Here is a 16,465-nt window from a genome sequence, read left to right as displayed (position 1 = left end):
AGGGAGGGAGCAAAGCATTGGCAAAGAATTATAGACCAGTTGCACTAACATCGCACATCATAAAAGTATTTGAGAGAGTGATTAGGAGTCAGGTCACCAATTTCATGGAGACCAATGACCTTCACAACACAGGCCAACATGGATTTCGAGCGGGAAGATCGTGCCTCTCACAGCTACTTGAGCACTACGACAAAGTCACTAAGGCATTAGAAGAAAAACAGAATGCTGATGTGATATACACGGACTTCGCAAAGGCTCTCGATAAATGTGACCATGGTGTGATAGCACACAAAATGAAGTCAATGGGAATAACCGGTAAAGTAGGACAATGGATACTCGGTTTTCTGTCAAACAGGACTCGGCGAGTAACGGTCAACCATATAAAATCTAGTCCAAGTGCAGTTAAAAGCTCTGTACCTCAGGGTACAGTCCTTGCACTGCTGCTTTTCCTTATTCTCATATCAGATACAGACAAAAATACAAGTCACAGCTTCGTATCATCCTTTGCAGATGACACAAAAATCGGTATGAAAATTATCTCGGCTGAAGACATTGAAAAACTTCAAGCTGATATTAATAAAGTTTTCGACTGGGCATCAGAAAATAACATGATGTTTAACAGTGATAAATTCCAGGTACTCAGGTACGGTAAAAATGAGGACCTTAAACATAATACAGAGTACAAAACTCAATCAAATGTACCCATAGTAGGAAAACAGCATGTAAAGGATTTGGGAATAATAATGTCTGACGACCTAACGTTTAAGGAGCATAACCAAGCAAATATTGTGACAGCCAGAAAAATGATAGGATGGATTACGAGAACTTTCAGATCCATGGATCCCATCACAATGGTTGTACTCTTCAAGTCACTTGTGTTGTCCCGTCTTGAGTACTGCTCAGTACTCACTTTCCCCTTCAGAGCAGGAGAGATTGCTGAAATAGAGGGAATACAGAGAACATGTAAGGCACACATAGACGCGATAAAGCACCTAAATTATTGGGATCGTCTCAAAGCCCTCCAAATGTACTCACTAGAAAGAAGACGAGAGAGATATCAAATAATATACACCTGGAAGATACTGGAGGGCCAAGTACCAAATCTACACAGTAAAATAACAACGTACTGGAGTGAACGATATGGAAGAAAATGCAGAATAGAACTAGTGAAGAGCAGAGGTGCCATAGGCACAATCAGAAAACTCTGTATAAACATCAGAGGTCCGCGGTTGTTCAACGTCCTCCCAGCAAGCATAAGAAATATTGCCGGAACAACCGTGGACATCTTCAAGAGGAAACTAGATTTATTCCTCCAAGGAGTGCCGGACCAACCGGGCTGTGGTGGGTATGTGGGCCTGCGGGCCACTCCAAGCAACAGCCTAGTGGATCAAACTCTCACAAGTCAAGCCTGGCCTCAGGCCGGGCTTGGGGAGTAGAAGAACTCTCAGAACCCCATCAACCAGGTGGGTCACATTCTGGGGGTGTCGAATGTCCTGGCGGACGACCTGTCCCGGTTCATTCCCCTATCCACAGAATGGACGATCGACGCCAACTCGTTCATTTGGCTCTACCAGACGTTCAGGCTTCCGGAAGTGGATGTCTTCACGTCGGCGTGGTCAAGATATCTTCCGGTATACATGGTTTCCTTCCTTCCTATACACCCTTTCCCGACTGCAAAGCTGTTGGGGTCGACGCTTTCAGGCAGGACTGGCCGAGGTGGAGTTAAATGTACCTCTTTCCCCAGGTTTAGCTGTTGTTCCAGGTCCTAGCTCGCTTGGAGACTTACCAGGGGGCACGTTTTCCTTCTGGCTCCTTGGTGGCCAGCCCAACCTTGGTTTCAGGCGCTGCTTGCTCAGTGTCCAAACCCGAGGGTTTTCCCGCGGCTTTACCTCTTTCAGCAGATCGGTCCAGCCCGATACAAGGTTGGTTCATTCTTCTCAAGTCTTCACGTCTGGAGTTTCTGACTCGAGTCTATCATCACTTGTATGGGGCGCAGGTGGCTTCGTTGTTAGTCTCCCATCTGCGTGCTTCATCTCGGCGGCAGTATGAATTTGCCAGTGGTCCTTCCAGTTTATCCTATCGCTGCATAGGTCTACTTCAATCTCTAAAAGGGTTGTCTTGTCCTTCCATTCATGGTTGTTTCAGGACCATCATCTTATGCCAAATACAGTACAACCTCGATTCAACGCACTATATGGGACCTACCCCAGTGCGTTGGAGCATTGGATTTGTTGCAAGAGGTGATCTTCAGGAGGTGTTTGCATCAGTGTCTTTTTTTTTCTTGTACACAATAAAATTGCATTATCATATTATATACTGTACCTATATATTACTACTGTACTCTACTAAAAAATACTGTTACATTTGTTATTTACCTTATTGTTGGAGATATGTCTATCTTGAAGTCTCGTGTAGTTGTGAATGCTGTACAGTAAATACGTACTGTAGTGCATTATGCCGTTAGCACTGTGTTGATTAAGTAGTTCTGCTGTGTGTTGAGTACTACAATTCAGTTTATGAAAACTATTGTACACTAAAATTACTGCAACTTCAATTTTAACACTATGTACACACTTAAATTTAACAACTGTTCTGACTGTTGACTCCAAACACGATGTTTTTAGATGTTTGCATCAGCTTTGCTGGTGCTCGCTGCTGCTGTGTTGGCTTCAGCTGCTTCTGAGCTGGTGCTGGGTATGGCTGTGCTGGTTGATTTTCTGCTACTAGTTCATGAAAAATATTGACTCATTTTCGTTTGTTTCCTTCCTTTTGTCATGTCCTTGAGACAAATATCTTTCATCATCCTCAGGTGTTGATAAAAGCCTGGCAGCTGTGGATGAACGCAGACTAGGTCTATACACCCTGCAGTAGATTGGTGTTTAACCACTTAACTGTGCCAACCGAGTATTCTCGGTCGGTGGGAAACTGCGCCAACTGAGAAAACCCTTTTTTTATTTTTTCATACCCATTCTAAATGTGTACGAGGTTAGTTGTGTACGAAATGGAATCTTTAGGACCTCCAGTGAGAGGCAGCCATCTTGGAAAAAAATCCCAGAAAGCCCTAGGGCTGCTGGCTGGGTTAGTACTGAATGAGCAACCATGGGTGGCACACGTGCCTCTGGCTCCCAAACATCTGTCCGACGAGGTGTTGAAAGATAACAACCCGTTCTCACAAATTTAATAAGTCAATATTGACTTATTAAATATGTGCATAGGTGACATACTTAACATAATAGATACCCTTAAAAAGATTAATAGAAAACACCAACCTTACCTAACCTACTTAGTATGTTAAGATAAGCATCTTATTGCTTCGTAATTACAATTATTACCTAACCTATAATAGGTATAGGTTAAGTAATAATTGTAATTACGAAGCAATAAGATGCTTATCTTAAGATACTAACAAGGTTAGGTAAGGTTGGTGTTTTCTATGAATCTTTTTAAGGGTATCTATTATGTTTGGTATATCACCTATGCACGTAGTTAATAAGTCAATATTGACTTTACGAATTTGCGAGAACGGGTTGAAGATAATGCTCTGTCGGTGAAATTCAAACCTTATTGTTAGAAGAATATAAGGGTCATATTATTGGTGAAGCTAGGTGCAATAAGGACCTAACACAAAGGTCGGATGCAAGTGATACAGCACCTATGAGGACAACACAGCGAGCGTATCCACTTGTAGCTCGAGCGCCACCCTTGCCCACCTATGCTATCTCCAATTTATTTAGATAATACATAGATGAATCATTTTCTGCGTTCAGTGATGATGCATCTGATACAAATAGCATAGAAGAACAGTGTTAGCAGCTTCCATGGTGGTGTTTTCCATGGATATTTTCAAGAATAGCTGAATCTCTTCTTGACTGACGGACACTCTTTGAGGCTAGCTGAATCTCTTCCTGCGTGGGACCTTACAAATTGATCTTTTCCTATAAGCTTTTCAAGACTACCTTATGCTTTACAAGCTTGGCTACATACCACCTACAAGTACTAAAGCCAAGGGTGTACGTGAGTGCGTTATTTGCAAGCACACAGAATGAAGAAACAGGAAGCGAAAATCTGTACCTTTTGCAACGAGAGCGAAGTCGCGCTGTGTACCGTGGACTACTTTGTTAATTATTACTCACTTTCAAAGTACATGTACTGAGTGTGTAATACAGTGTGTTACCTTGTAAATAGTGTGTGAAATTGTACATATTGTAATTTTAGTGAATTTTTAACAAATAATTTCGCAACAATAAGCATTTATTGTGGACACATTACTGACACATATATCACAGTTCCATGGAACATTATGAACGTTCTACTGTATACATATTGTAAAGGACACAAATATGCATCATATACGATAAAAAAAAGAACGTATTGGAAATACATAGAACAAATAATTTAAAATATATTTGTGGCAAATACCCGGTGCTTGAATGGCCCGTGCGACTGTGTTTGGGTGTGTCACGCATGGGCGACCAGCCCCCCTGATGACGTCACAGCGCACCTTGTCCACGTCCCCACAGCCAAAATAAGTGGAATTTGGTATTTATTTTTACATAGACATGTTCAGGAAAGGGAATTTATCATTTTACAAAGAAAAAAAATTGGGGGGAACACTTTATCTCGTGCACACGAGGAATTTCACAATAAACTCGGCACAGCTCGGTGGTTAAGTCAGATCCAGTAACAAGAATTTCTCTCAAATACTGTATTGGATTTACATGAAATTATATATTTTCTGGGGGGAGCCCCGTCGGCTCCCCGGAGCTTTTCTGGCTGATATGCTAATGTCAGACTTTGGCATCAGTCATGTGTTTGGAGTTCTAGGGCCTACCGGGGACCACGAGCCAGAACCTGGCCCCCTCAGAGAGGCAAGGGGAGCAATGGCCTATAGAAACCCCCGTGTGGTTGGAAGCATTCTATGTCTGCCATCGACCGGGTCAAGCATCCAGAAAGGTAAGCATTCCAAAACAAACCCCTATTCTGGTGAAAATTGCTACCTAAAGCCGAACTAGTGGATAGAACTCAACAGAAAACAAGGAAACTAGTATGACGTCATACATCACCGTGCCGCTGTCTGCGCAGCTCCCCCCTCCCCGGGAGGGGGAAGGAGGAGCCCCAGACCTCCCACGCCGGCTATCCACCCATCAGTTCTTCGGCTGATGCTATAGGCAATGGTTATGTGCTCCGGCTCCAGTGGTTGTTTCAGCACTGTACCTAGAGTGTGGTGTCTGTTTTCTAGGTGGTGCGTGAGCCGGGAGTGATTCTCCAGTACTCGGGCTGCATGCGCCTAGGGTTCCCTTCCCTAGATGCCCTGTAAGTACTGCCCTTGGGGCTTGGGGCCACCTTCCACAAGTTCCTTGGGTCCTGCCTCTGCTCTGCCGTTTACTGCTTGGTTTTCGGCCGCTCTTCATGTGCTCGGGTGTTTTGTCTCCCTTGTTCGCCTTAGGGTAAGGGGCAGTTTTGCACTGGTGGGGCGCAGGGTACTGTGCAGCTTGTCTTTACCAATCATGGCGGCTGGCTCTGTTCCGCTTGGGTACGCTGCCCTCTTGCGGGGTTTTCTTTTTCTTTTTGTTTATCTACCTGGTGGGGGGGTCTGCCTTCGTTCTTGCCCCTTGTGTTCTGAATATTTTCTGGCGGTACCCCCTGCTAGGTCCTCGTGAGTGTACACGTCCCGGGGGATCAGCTCTTAGAAAGTTGTTTGGTAGCTTTGGGCACCGGTTAGCAGTACCCTGCCTGGAATTACCTGAGCGCGAGTCCTCTTATAGTAAACACTCGGGACCCTGGGAAACCCCTGGGGGGCGCGTGGGTCCGATGGATGTGACCCCAGAGTCCCCCCCCCCTCACTTCCAGCGAGTTTGAGGGTTGCTCTCACCCTGTGTCTCTGGGTGACTCTCTGTTTTGCCTCCGTCTGCTGCCTGTGGGGTCAGTGACACCTTCGACCTGGAGTCCTGCGAGTTTTGTTGCTCATTGTGGCTCGATTACCCAGTTGTGCTGACTAAGCGGGTGCGGGCAGCAGGGGCGTTGCACTTTGAGCCTTGGTGGTGGCAATGTTCTCGTGGTTTACTCCCCGGGAGCCCCGGGGCTGCCCCGTTTTGGCTCGTGTTGGGACTTGGGGGTGTTGGTTGCTTCGGTTCCATCCACGCCCCCTTGTCTTTCCCCTGGAGTCCCCTTCCAGCCTGCATCCGGTTCCTTACCGTCTGTAGGATCGGGGCGGGGTTTGATGGTGTTGAGACTCGGGCAGTCTTGGGGAATTCCCCTTCCGGGGTAGTGACGGGGGCATTTGAGCCTGTTCCTCCAGCCATGTTGTAAGAGTCTGCCAGTGGGCTCCCTTCCTTAGTGTTTTCGTGGCTGCCCCGGTTTTCTGGTACGGCCGGGGCTTTGGGAGGACGGTTCGGCCCTGGGGCCTGTCGTGTCGGTTCCCGGGGCTGGGGAGGGGCTGACTTGGGGGACCCTTGGCCCCGTAGGACCCCGTGGGTTTTTTTTCTCCCCCCTTTACGCGGGGCTTGTGGTTACGCGGAGTGGGGTCTTTCCTCCCCACTCGCCGTACGTGCTGTTGGGCGTCGGCCCCTCCCCGGACTCGGTTCCTTGGCCTTTGAGTCGGTTGGTTCCATCCTGTGGGTGGATACTTCCCTACCCCCTCTTTTTTGGAACGGTGTTTTCGTCATGTTTCCCCGTTCTTGGGGTTCTACGTGACTTCTGGTCTCGGGTGCGCCTGCGCCTTCGTGTGCCTTCGGGACTAGTGTTGGCTTCTGTGTTCTCGAGGGTTTGGGAAGATTTTCGCTACTTCCCGCATTATTGGAATGTCTGTTGGCTCCTCGTCCATGTCGTCGTTTTGGGCTACTTGTAGCCCGGTTGGGCTGCTTGTGGCCGGTGGCCCGGTTTGGGCTACTTGTGGTCCTGTTGGGCTACTTGTGGGCTGGTTGGGCTACTTGTGGGCCGGTTAGGCTACTTGTGGGCCGGTTGGGCTACTTGTGGGCCGGTTGGGCTACTTGTGGGCCGGTTGGGCTACTTGTGGGCCGGTTGGGCTACTTGTGGGCCGGTTGGGCTACTTGTGGGCCGGTTGGGCTACGTGTAATTACCTAAGTGTAGTTACAGCATGAGAGCTACGCTCGTGGTGTCCCGTCTTCCCAGCACTCTTTGTCATATAACGCTTTGAAACTACTGACGGTCTTGGCCTCCATCACCTTCTCCCCTAACTTGTTCCAACCGTCTACCACTCTGTTTGCGAAAGTGAATTTTCTTATATTTCTTCGGCATCTGTGTTTAGCTAGTTTATATCTATGACCTCTTGTTCTTAAAGTTCCAGGTCTCAGGAAATCTTCCCTATCGATTTTATCAATTCCTGTTACTATTTTGTATGTAGTGATCATATCACCTCTTTTTCTTCTGTCTTCTAGTTTTGGCATATTTAATGCCTCTAACCTCTCTTCGTAGCTCTTGCCCTTCAGTTCTGGGAGCCACTTAGTAGCATGACTTTGCACCTTTTCCAGTTTGATGATGTGCTTCTTAAGATATGGGCACCACACAACTGCTGCATATTCTAGCTTTGGCCTAGCAAAAGTCGTGAACAATTTCTTTAGTATATCGCCATCCATGTATTTAAAAGCAATTCTAAAGTTAGAAAGCGTGGCATAGGCTCCTCGCACAATATTCTTTATGTGGTCCTCAGGTGATAGTTTTCTATCTATAACCACCCCTAGATCTCTTTCTTTATCAGACTTCTTTAAAGATTTCTCACATAATATATAGGTCGTGTGGGGTCTGTGTTCTCCTATTCCACATTCCATAACATGGCATTAATTAACATTAAATTCCATTTGCCAAGTCGCGCTCCATGTACTTATTTTGTCCAGGTCTTCTTGAAGGGCATGACAATCATCTAAGTTTCTTATCCTTCTTATTATCATAACATCATCAGCAAACATGTTCATATAATTCTGTATACCAACTGGTAGATCATTTATGTAGACAATAAACATCACTGGTGCAAGAACTGACCCCTGTGGTACTCCACTTGTGACATTTCTCCAGTCCGATACATTGCCTCTGATCACAGCCCTCATTTTTCTATCAGTCAGAAAATTTTTCATCCATGTTAGAAGCGTACCTGTCACTCCTCCAATATTTTCCAGTTTCCAGAACAACCTCTTATGTGGAACTCTGTCGAAAGCCTTTTTTAGGTCCAGATAGATGCAGTCAACCCAACCATCTCTTTCCTGTAATATCTCTGTTGCTCGATCATAGAAACTGAGTAAATTCGATACACAGGATCTTCCAGATCGAAAACCATACTGTCTGTCTGATATTATATCATTTCTCTCCAGGTGTTCTACCCATTTAGATTTAATTATTTTTTCAAATATTTTGACTATTACACTTGTCAATGATACCGGTCTATAATTAAGGGGGTCTTCCCTGCTACCACTTTTGTAGATTGGAACTATGTTAGCCTTTTTCCACACATCAGCTACAACTCCTGTAAACAGGGATGCCTGAAAAATCAGTTGAAGAGGAATGCTGAGCTCAGGTGCACATTCTCTCAGGACCCATGGTGAAACTCCATCTGGACCAACTGCTTTGTTCTTATTTAGCTCCTTGAGCATTTTTTCCACTTCGTCTCTAGACACCTCTATGTGCTCTATGTTGTTCTCTGGAATTCTTATTGTATCTGGTTCCCTGAAGATTTCATTTTGTACAAACACACTTTGGAACGTTTCGTTTAATGTTTTACACATTTCCTTTTCATTTTCCATGAATCTATTTCCCATTTTCAACCTCTGAATATTATCCTTTACCTGCAATTTGTTGTTTATGAATTTATAGAATAGACCTGGTTCTGTTTTACATTTGTCTGCAATCCCTTTTTCAAAATTTCTTTCTGCCTCTCTCCTCACTGCCGTGTAGTTGTTTCTCGCATCTCTGTATCGCTGGTATGTTTGGGGGGTTCGGCCTCTTCCTGTATTGATTCCATTTTTGTGTCTTTTGGTCTCTGGCCCTCTCGCACTTTCTGTTGAACCACTCCTGTTTCCTAATTCTGCTTCTCTGTTTTGGTATAAATTTTTTTGTGCCTTTATCATATATTTCACAAAACCTGACATCTCATTCACTTCCTTGCCTAGCAACAAGTTTGTCCAATTATACTCACTAAAAATTTTTCTAAGATTGCCATAATGTCCTCTCCTAAAGTCAGGTTTTTCAATTGCATCGACCGTCATATTTTCTTCCAGATTATAACGCATTGCATACTTTATTCCCAAAAAGACATGGTCACTTTTACCCATGGGAGGAAGGCACTGAATGTCAAATATTTCTTCCTCCGTCCTGGTAAATATCAAATCTAGCATGGAGGGAACGTCCCCTTCCGGGGACCGGTCGGAGCCGGTCGGCCGAGCGGACAGCACGCTGGACTTGTGATCCTGTGGTCCTGGGTTCGATCGCAGGCGCCGGCGAGAAACATTGGGCAGAGTTTCTTTCACCCTATGCCCCTGTTACCTAGCAGTATAATAGGTACCTGGGTGTTAGTCAGCTGTCACGGGCTGTTTCCTGGGGGTGGAGGCCTGGTCGAGGACCGGGCCGCGGGGACACTAAAAAGCCCCGAAATCATCTCAACATAACCTCAACATAACATTCCCTCATCCTCGTAGCTTGTTTAACATGTTGATACAAGAATGTTTCCAGGATGAGGTCTACAAATTTACAGGTCCAGAAATCTTCTGTTTTAGCTTCACGTGCTTCCCAGTCTATGGATTTCAAGTTGAAGTCGTGAACTATCGTTATCCGCTCTCGCTATTATCTCTCTCATTATTGTTATAAGACCTTCTCGTTTACTATCTAGCTCCTCCTTTGACCATGTGCTGCTTAGCGGTGGACTATATGCATTTATGATCATTAGTTTATCATCCTCATGGCAGATCTCTAGTGCTATTATGTCAACTTCCTGTGGATTGGCAGTCACTATTTCGTTCACCTTTAGGTGTTCTTTCACCAGCACAGCAACGCCACCGCCTTTCCTGATTTTTCTGTCCCGTCTCCAAATTGAGTAGCCCCTTGGGAATATGACCTCATTTAAAATAGCATCTTCAAGTTTTGTCTCCGTGAGTGCAACAATGTCTGGTGTCTGCAGCTGTATTATATCACTTAACTCCAGTATCTTTGATCTTACTCCATCTATGTTGGTGTATACAATCTTGAGGAACTTGTTCCCCCTCTTCTTATTTTTCACTCCCCCTTTCTCTAATGATTTTGTTGGTTTGCCTTTATGTACCACTTTATTGGCCTGCCTACCCCTATCACTTTGTAGAAAAAAAAATTGATTTCTTCTTCATTCCTGCTCTCATTTAAACGTTTTGCCTCGGCGAGGTTCAGTTTCAGCTTCTCCCTATCTTCTTTTGAAAGATCTCGTCTTAACGACCATACTTTCCCATCCTCATCACTTTGTAATTTTCTAGCATTCCTTAGTACTTCTTCCATCTGTTTGGCACCATTTAGGGTGATCCTCAAAGGTCGATCTTTCCCTTTTACATATCTGCCTATTCTCCTGTAGTCGCACACATTTTCTATGGTTGTAAGACCTTCCACGAGGCCAACAATTTTATCTACTACTTTTGCTTCTTCTATAGCTCTTTCTGACCTAGATGTTATCTCCTTTTCTTTACACCCAAAAATGATGAGGGACTTACTCCAATCAACTGTGTTTTGCACCAACTTCGGGTTAGATGCCAATTCTTTCCTCACTTCTAGCCTAATGTTTGTTTTATCTTGGTTGCTGCAGTATTTGACTTCCTTTACTGCTTCTTCTATTTTTTCCTTCTCCTTGGCCACTTGTGCATAAGTGAGTTGCATATCTTTCTTGCACTGTTCTATTCCCTGTGTAACTTCCTCCATCTGTGCTGACAAAAGCTGTTTCTCCTGTTGAATTTCCTTACCTAATCTATTGTAGTCATTTATGTTTAAATTTACTTTAACTTCTTCCAAAGCTATTTTTAAGTCTATTTTCTTCTTCCATGGCCTTGCAATTTGTTTCCAATTGAATCTTATCCTTGCGCAAGTCTTTCACTACACCCTCAAGACATACAACTTTGCTATTTAAATGGTCATTACTTTCTTTCAATTTACTAATTATTTCTACACGAGAGGTCACAATAGTATCTAATTTTACCACCTTGTTGTATAGATTGGTTATCTCAATGCTTTCTTCACTGAATCCAGCAAAATCAAGCTCTGTTTTGTATTTCCTCTTGCAGGCGGCCATCTTGAATGTTGTTCTCTGCACTGTAAACACTAGGGGTAACTTTTTCTCATCCACTGTTTCACTTCCCTTGGCACATTCCTGTTATCTCACCTATTTTTCAAAAGCACTATACCTTTATGTTCTCTGGGACACCACTCACTATCATCATCCTGTACTACAATACTTAGGATTATTGAAATATGCTGGAGCTCCTCTTCTCTGCCTCTTGGGAAAGGAAAGGACATTGTGGACCGGTTGGGCTGCTTGTGGGCCGGTTGGGCTGCTTGTGGGCCGGTTGGGCTGCTTGTGGGCCAGTTGGGCTGCTTGGTGGGCCGGTTGGGCTGCTTGGTGGGCCGGTTGGGCTGCTTGGTGGGCCGGTTGGGCTGCTTGGTGGGCCGGTTGGGCTGCTTGGTGGGCCGGTTGGGCTGCTTGGTGGGCCGGTTGGGCTGCTTGTGGGCCGGTTGGGCTGCTTGGTGGGCCGGTTGGGCTGCTTGGTGGGCCGGTTGGGCTGCTTGGTGGGCCGGTTGGGCTGCTTGGTGGGCCGGTTGGGCTGCTTGTGGGCCAGGTGGGCTGCTTGTGGGCCGGTTGGGCTGCTTGTAACTACCTAAGTGATTACCTAAGTGTAGTTACAGGATGAGAGCTACGCTCGTGGTGTCCCGTCTTCCCAGCACTCTTTGTCATATAACGCTTTGAAACTACTGACGGTCTTGGCCTCCACCATCTTCTCACTTAACTTGTTCCAACCGTCTACCACTCTATTTGCGAAGGTGAATTTTCTTATATTTCTTCGGCATCTGTGTTTAGCTAGTTTAAATCTATGACCTCTTGTTCTTGAAGTGCCAGGTCTCAGGAAATCTTCCCTGTCGATTTTATCAATTCCTGTTACTATTTTGTATGTAGTGATCATATCACCTCTTTTTCTTCTGTCTTCTAGTTTTGGCATGTTTAATGCTTCTAACCTCTCCTCGTAGCTCTTACCCTTCAGTTCTGGGAGCCACTTAGTAGCATGTCTTTGCACCTTTTCCAGTTTGTTGATGTGCTTCTTAAGATATGGGCACCACACAACAGCTGCATATTCTAGCTTTGGCCTAACAAAAGTCATGAACAATTTCTTTAGTATATCGCCATCCATGTATTTAAATGCAATTCTGAAGTTAGAAAGCATAGCATAGGCTCCTTGCACAATATTCTTTATGTGGTCCTCAGGTGAGTGTTTTCTATCTAGAACCACCCCTAGATCTCTTTCTTTATCAGAATTCTTTAAAGATTTCTCACATAATATATAGGTTGTGTGGGGGTCTATGTTCTCCTATTCCACATTCCATAACATGACATTTATTAACATTAAATTCCATTTGCCAAGTGGTGCTCCATCTACTTATTTTGTCCAGGTCTTCTTGAAGGGCATGACAATCATCTAAATTTCTTATCCTTCCTATTATCTTAGCATCATCAGCAAACATGTTCATATAATTCTGTATACCAACTGGTAGATCATTTATGTACAAAATAAACATCACTGGTACAAGAACTGAACCCTGTGGTACTCCACTTGTGACATTTCTCCATTCCGATACATTGCCTCTGATTACTGCCCTCATTTTTCTATCAGTCAGAAAATTTTTCATCCATGATAGAAGCTTACCTGTCACCCCTCCAATATTTTCCAGTTTCCAGAACAACCTCTTATGTGGAACTCTGTCGAAAGCCTCTTTTAGGTCCAGATAGATGCAGTCAACCCAACCATCTCTTTCCTGTAATATCTCTGTGGCTCGATCATAGAAACTGAGTAAATTCGATACACAGGATCTTCCAGATCGAAAACTATACTGTCTGTCTGATATTATATCATTTCTCTCTAGGTGTTCTACCCATTTAGTTTTGATTAGTTTTTCCAATACTTTCACTATTACACTTGTCAATGATACAGGTCTATAATTGAGGGGGTCTTCCCTGCTGCCACTTTTGTAGATTGGAACTATGTTAGCCTGTTTCCACACGTCTGCTACGATTCCTGTACACAGGGATGCCTGAAAGATCAGGTGAAGTGGAATGCTGAGCTCAGATGCACATTCTCTCAGAACCCATGGTGAAACGCCATCTGGGCCAGCTGCTTTATTCTTACCGAGCTCCTTGAGCATTTTTTCCACTTCGTCTCTAGACACCTCTATGTGCTCTATGTTGTTCTCTGGAATTCTTATTGTATCTGGTTCCCTAAAGATTTCATTTTGTACAAACACACTTTGGAACTTTTCGTTTAGTGTTTCACACATTTCCTTTTCATCTTCCGTGAATCTATTTCCCATTTTGAACCTCTGAATATTATCCTTAACCTGCAATTTTTTGTTTATGAATTTATAGAATTGACCTGGTTCTGTTTTACATTTGTCTGCAATCCCTTTTTCAAAATTTCTTTCTGCCTCTCTCCTCACTGCCGTGTAGTTGTTTCTCGCATCTTTGTATCGCTGGTATAGGCCAGTTGGGCTGCTTGTGGGCCGGTTGGGCTGCTTGTGGGCCGGTTGGGCTGCTTGTGGGCCGGTTGGGCTGCTTGGTGGGCCGGTTGGGCTGCTTAGTGGGCCGGTTGGGCTGCTTGGTGGGCCGGTTGGGTACCTTTTTGGGCTCTGTCTTCGCTTTGTTGGCTGGTTTTGTTGTTCCTGCTTCCTCTTTTGGCTACTTTTCTAGTGCAGTAGTCCTGGTTGGCGCCTTCCCGCAGAGGGGGTTGTGCAATTCGGCCAGCGTGTCATGCGCATACTCCGTGGAGTTTGTTTTGGTCTGGGCGGTGTGTTTCACTGCTGGTGTTTTGCACCCTTTTTCTCAAGTGCTTCGCCTCTCGCTCTTCTCCCTTGCTGCGGTATGTGCCCCTTCACTCTGGGGGTGTTCTAGTTTCCAGCAGTGGGGAGGACGCCGAGGTTTTCCCTGTGTCATGGGTGTGGGCCGCCTCCTTCGCCTCTGCCCTGCTCTCCTGCGGGTCTGGCTCTGGCATCTTCACCTGGCGGTGCTCCCAGGATCTTCTGGGCACAGTTGAGTCGTGTCACGTTCGTGCCTCCGTTCGACAGGTGAATTTCTGCGGTCTGGCGTCTTTTGGCTGGGCGCTGGATGCGGAGATGTTTATATACCTGTCTTTATTTAGGTATATTTTTGTACGAATGAGACCGTTCGCACACCAGTGACTGTCCCTTTTTCAACCCTTCCAGTCCCACTCATGTGCATGTCCAACCCATGCTAGAGTCATTCAGGGGACCCACTTTTTTGTGTTATGAGGTGTGTGGGTTGTGGTGCTGGTTATGTACTCACCTGGTAGGGCTCTCCTGGTTGTGCTTGCAGGGTTTAGCTCTGGCTCTTGGGTCCCGCCTATCTGGAAGAACTTGCGCGATAGTACCAGTGGAGTGCAGTGGTGCTATAGGCACAATCGGGGAACACTGTATAACCGTCAGAGGTCTGCGGTTGTTGCACGACCTACTTGCGAGCATACGCCTTATTGCCGGTACGTCCGTGGACTTCCGGGGCACACTAGCCTGTTTTCGAATAGAAGTTCCGGCCCATCCTGGTTGTGGGGCGTATGTGGGCCTGCGGGCCGCTTCAAGCAGCTGCCTGGTGGGCCATCCTCTGGCCGTTCTAGCCTAGTCTCGGGCCGGGCTTGGGGTGTAAATGAGCTCCCGGTACCCCATCCAGCAGGCATTGAGCGAGGTTTCTCCGCCGTCGGTCGCCTGGTGTGCAGGTTTCTGGGCCTGCTGGGGTTTGTTGTGTCTTCGCTGGCCCTGTCTGGGGTCTGCCTGCTCCGTTCTCTGCCTTTGCAGAAGCGAGTTGCTATTTACATGTTGCATGTTGCGGTGGTGCCTGTTGCTGCTGCTGCACGTGTGTATTGGTACCGTGTTTCACGGTGGCGTGTCCTTGTTCCTGTGTCCGGTTGTGGTGTGGCACTTTGCTGCTGTTTTGTGCCTAGTGTTTGCGTATGGGGGTTTGCTTGTTGTTTTTCGTGGTCTTCGGGTCCCTGGCTTGGCCCTCTCATGTGCGTGGGGTTTTTCTGTCCTTGCCTGATTGTCCACCCATGGCTGTTTTCCTGGGGTTTTTGTGCTTCAGCTCTTTTCATCCTGCCTCTCCCCAGTCGTTTTCCTGGCATCTCCTTTGGTCGATTTTGCCTGCACTTACTGCTATGTTGGGGGTGGTCGGTTTCCACCGCTTCATTCCTTGTGCGTTCCCTTGTTTCCTCCTCTGCCGCAGGGGTGTTCTGCGTGTGCTTCTTGGCTTCTTGGGCATTTTTTCAGCCTATGTCCTGTGGTGTGCTTCTTTGTCTTGGTCTGTTGCAGTTGCTCGTACCCCTTGGTTCGGGTACTGTTCTGGCGGCAACCCTTCCGCCTTCTTTGGTTTCCTACCTAGCCCTGCCTGTTGGTTTTTCGGGGTCTTGCGATGTTTCGCATCGGACACGTCGTTTCTGAACTCCTGGCGGGCTTGCTTGCGTTGGGGAGTTTTTCTGTTCGGCAGACGTTCCATCTCCTTGTGCCGCTTGGGTTTCGGTGGTTGCGCCCGAGATCTTCCCGCGGCTCCGCCTTTTCCTGGGCTCGGAGGGGCGTTGTCGGGGCTGCTTACGTTCTGCCTCGTGGTCTCACCTCTGGTTGGTGGTCGGGTGGCTTCGTGGTAGGGGTCCCACCTGCAGTATGGGATATTTTGGCGGTCCTTTCTTTTCCTGTCCGTTCTTAGGTGGTTACTCTTGTTAGTGTCGGCTTGGTTTTCTGGTGGGGGTTGGGGGCCGTCGTCTTGCCACATACTGTCGCCTCTTTTCGTGCGGCGCTGACGGAGCCGCTTCGGCTTGCTTTCGGTCTTGGTGTTGCTTCTGCACCATTAGTAAGCTGTCTCGTACGTCGTTTCACCTCCACCCTGTTCGTGCACCACTTGCACCGTCCTGGTCTCTGGTCAGCATGCTCTGTCTTCTCCTCGGTTGGTAGTGCCCCTTCGGTTCCAGTTTGTTTTTTCGTCGGCTCTTTTTCCTTTTGCCTCTGGGGGTTGGTTCGCTGCGTTTTCTTGCTCCTTCGGTTTTAGCGTTTTGGTTGTTCGGTGGCAGCAGTCTCCATCTTTTCTGGTGCGGGGTGGGGCTGCTGCGTTCTGGAGGGGTCCATGGTTTGTTGAGTCTTGGTTGGTCGGGCCGGGGGGGTGTCGTGTTTTGTGTTCAGTGGCAGCCCTCCGCTGTTGTTTGCGTGCCACGGCATCTGTGTCCGGGGCGCGTTTTGCGTTGATCCG

At 46.5% G+C, this 16,465-nt stretch overlaps 1 protein-coding gene across 5 annotated transcripts in view; it reads left to right on the top strand.

The window, feature by feature from the left end:
* The window catches only part of LOC138373500 (DNA-binding protein Ets97D-like), a 225,633-nt gene that overhangs the window by 129,570 nt on the left and 79,598 nt on the right, over positions 1 to 16,465 (top strand). The window lies entirely within an intron of this gene.

This window comes from Procambarus clarkii, chromosome 5 (genome assembly GCF_040958095.1).
Source record: "Procambarus clarkii isolate CNS0578487 chromosome 5, FALCON_Pclarkii_2.0, whole genome shotgun sequence".
In the NCBI taxonomy this organism is placed as follows: Eukaryota; Metazoa; Arthropoda; class Malacostraca; order Decapoda; family Cambaridae; genus Procambarus; species Procambarus clarkii.
The sequence above is the reverse complement of the archived record's forward strand: the minus strand, read 5'-3'. Positions and strand labels throughout refer to the sequence as shown.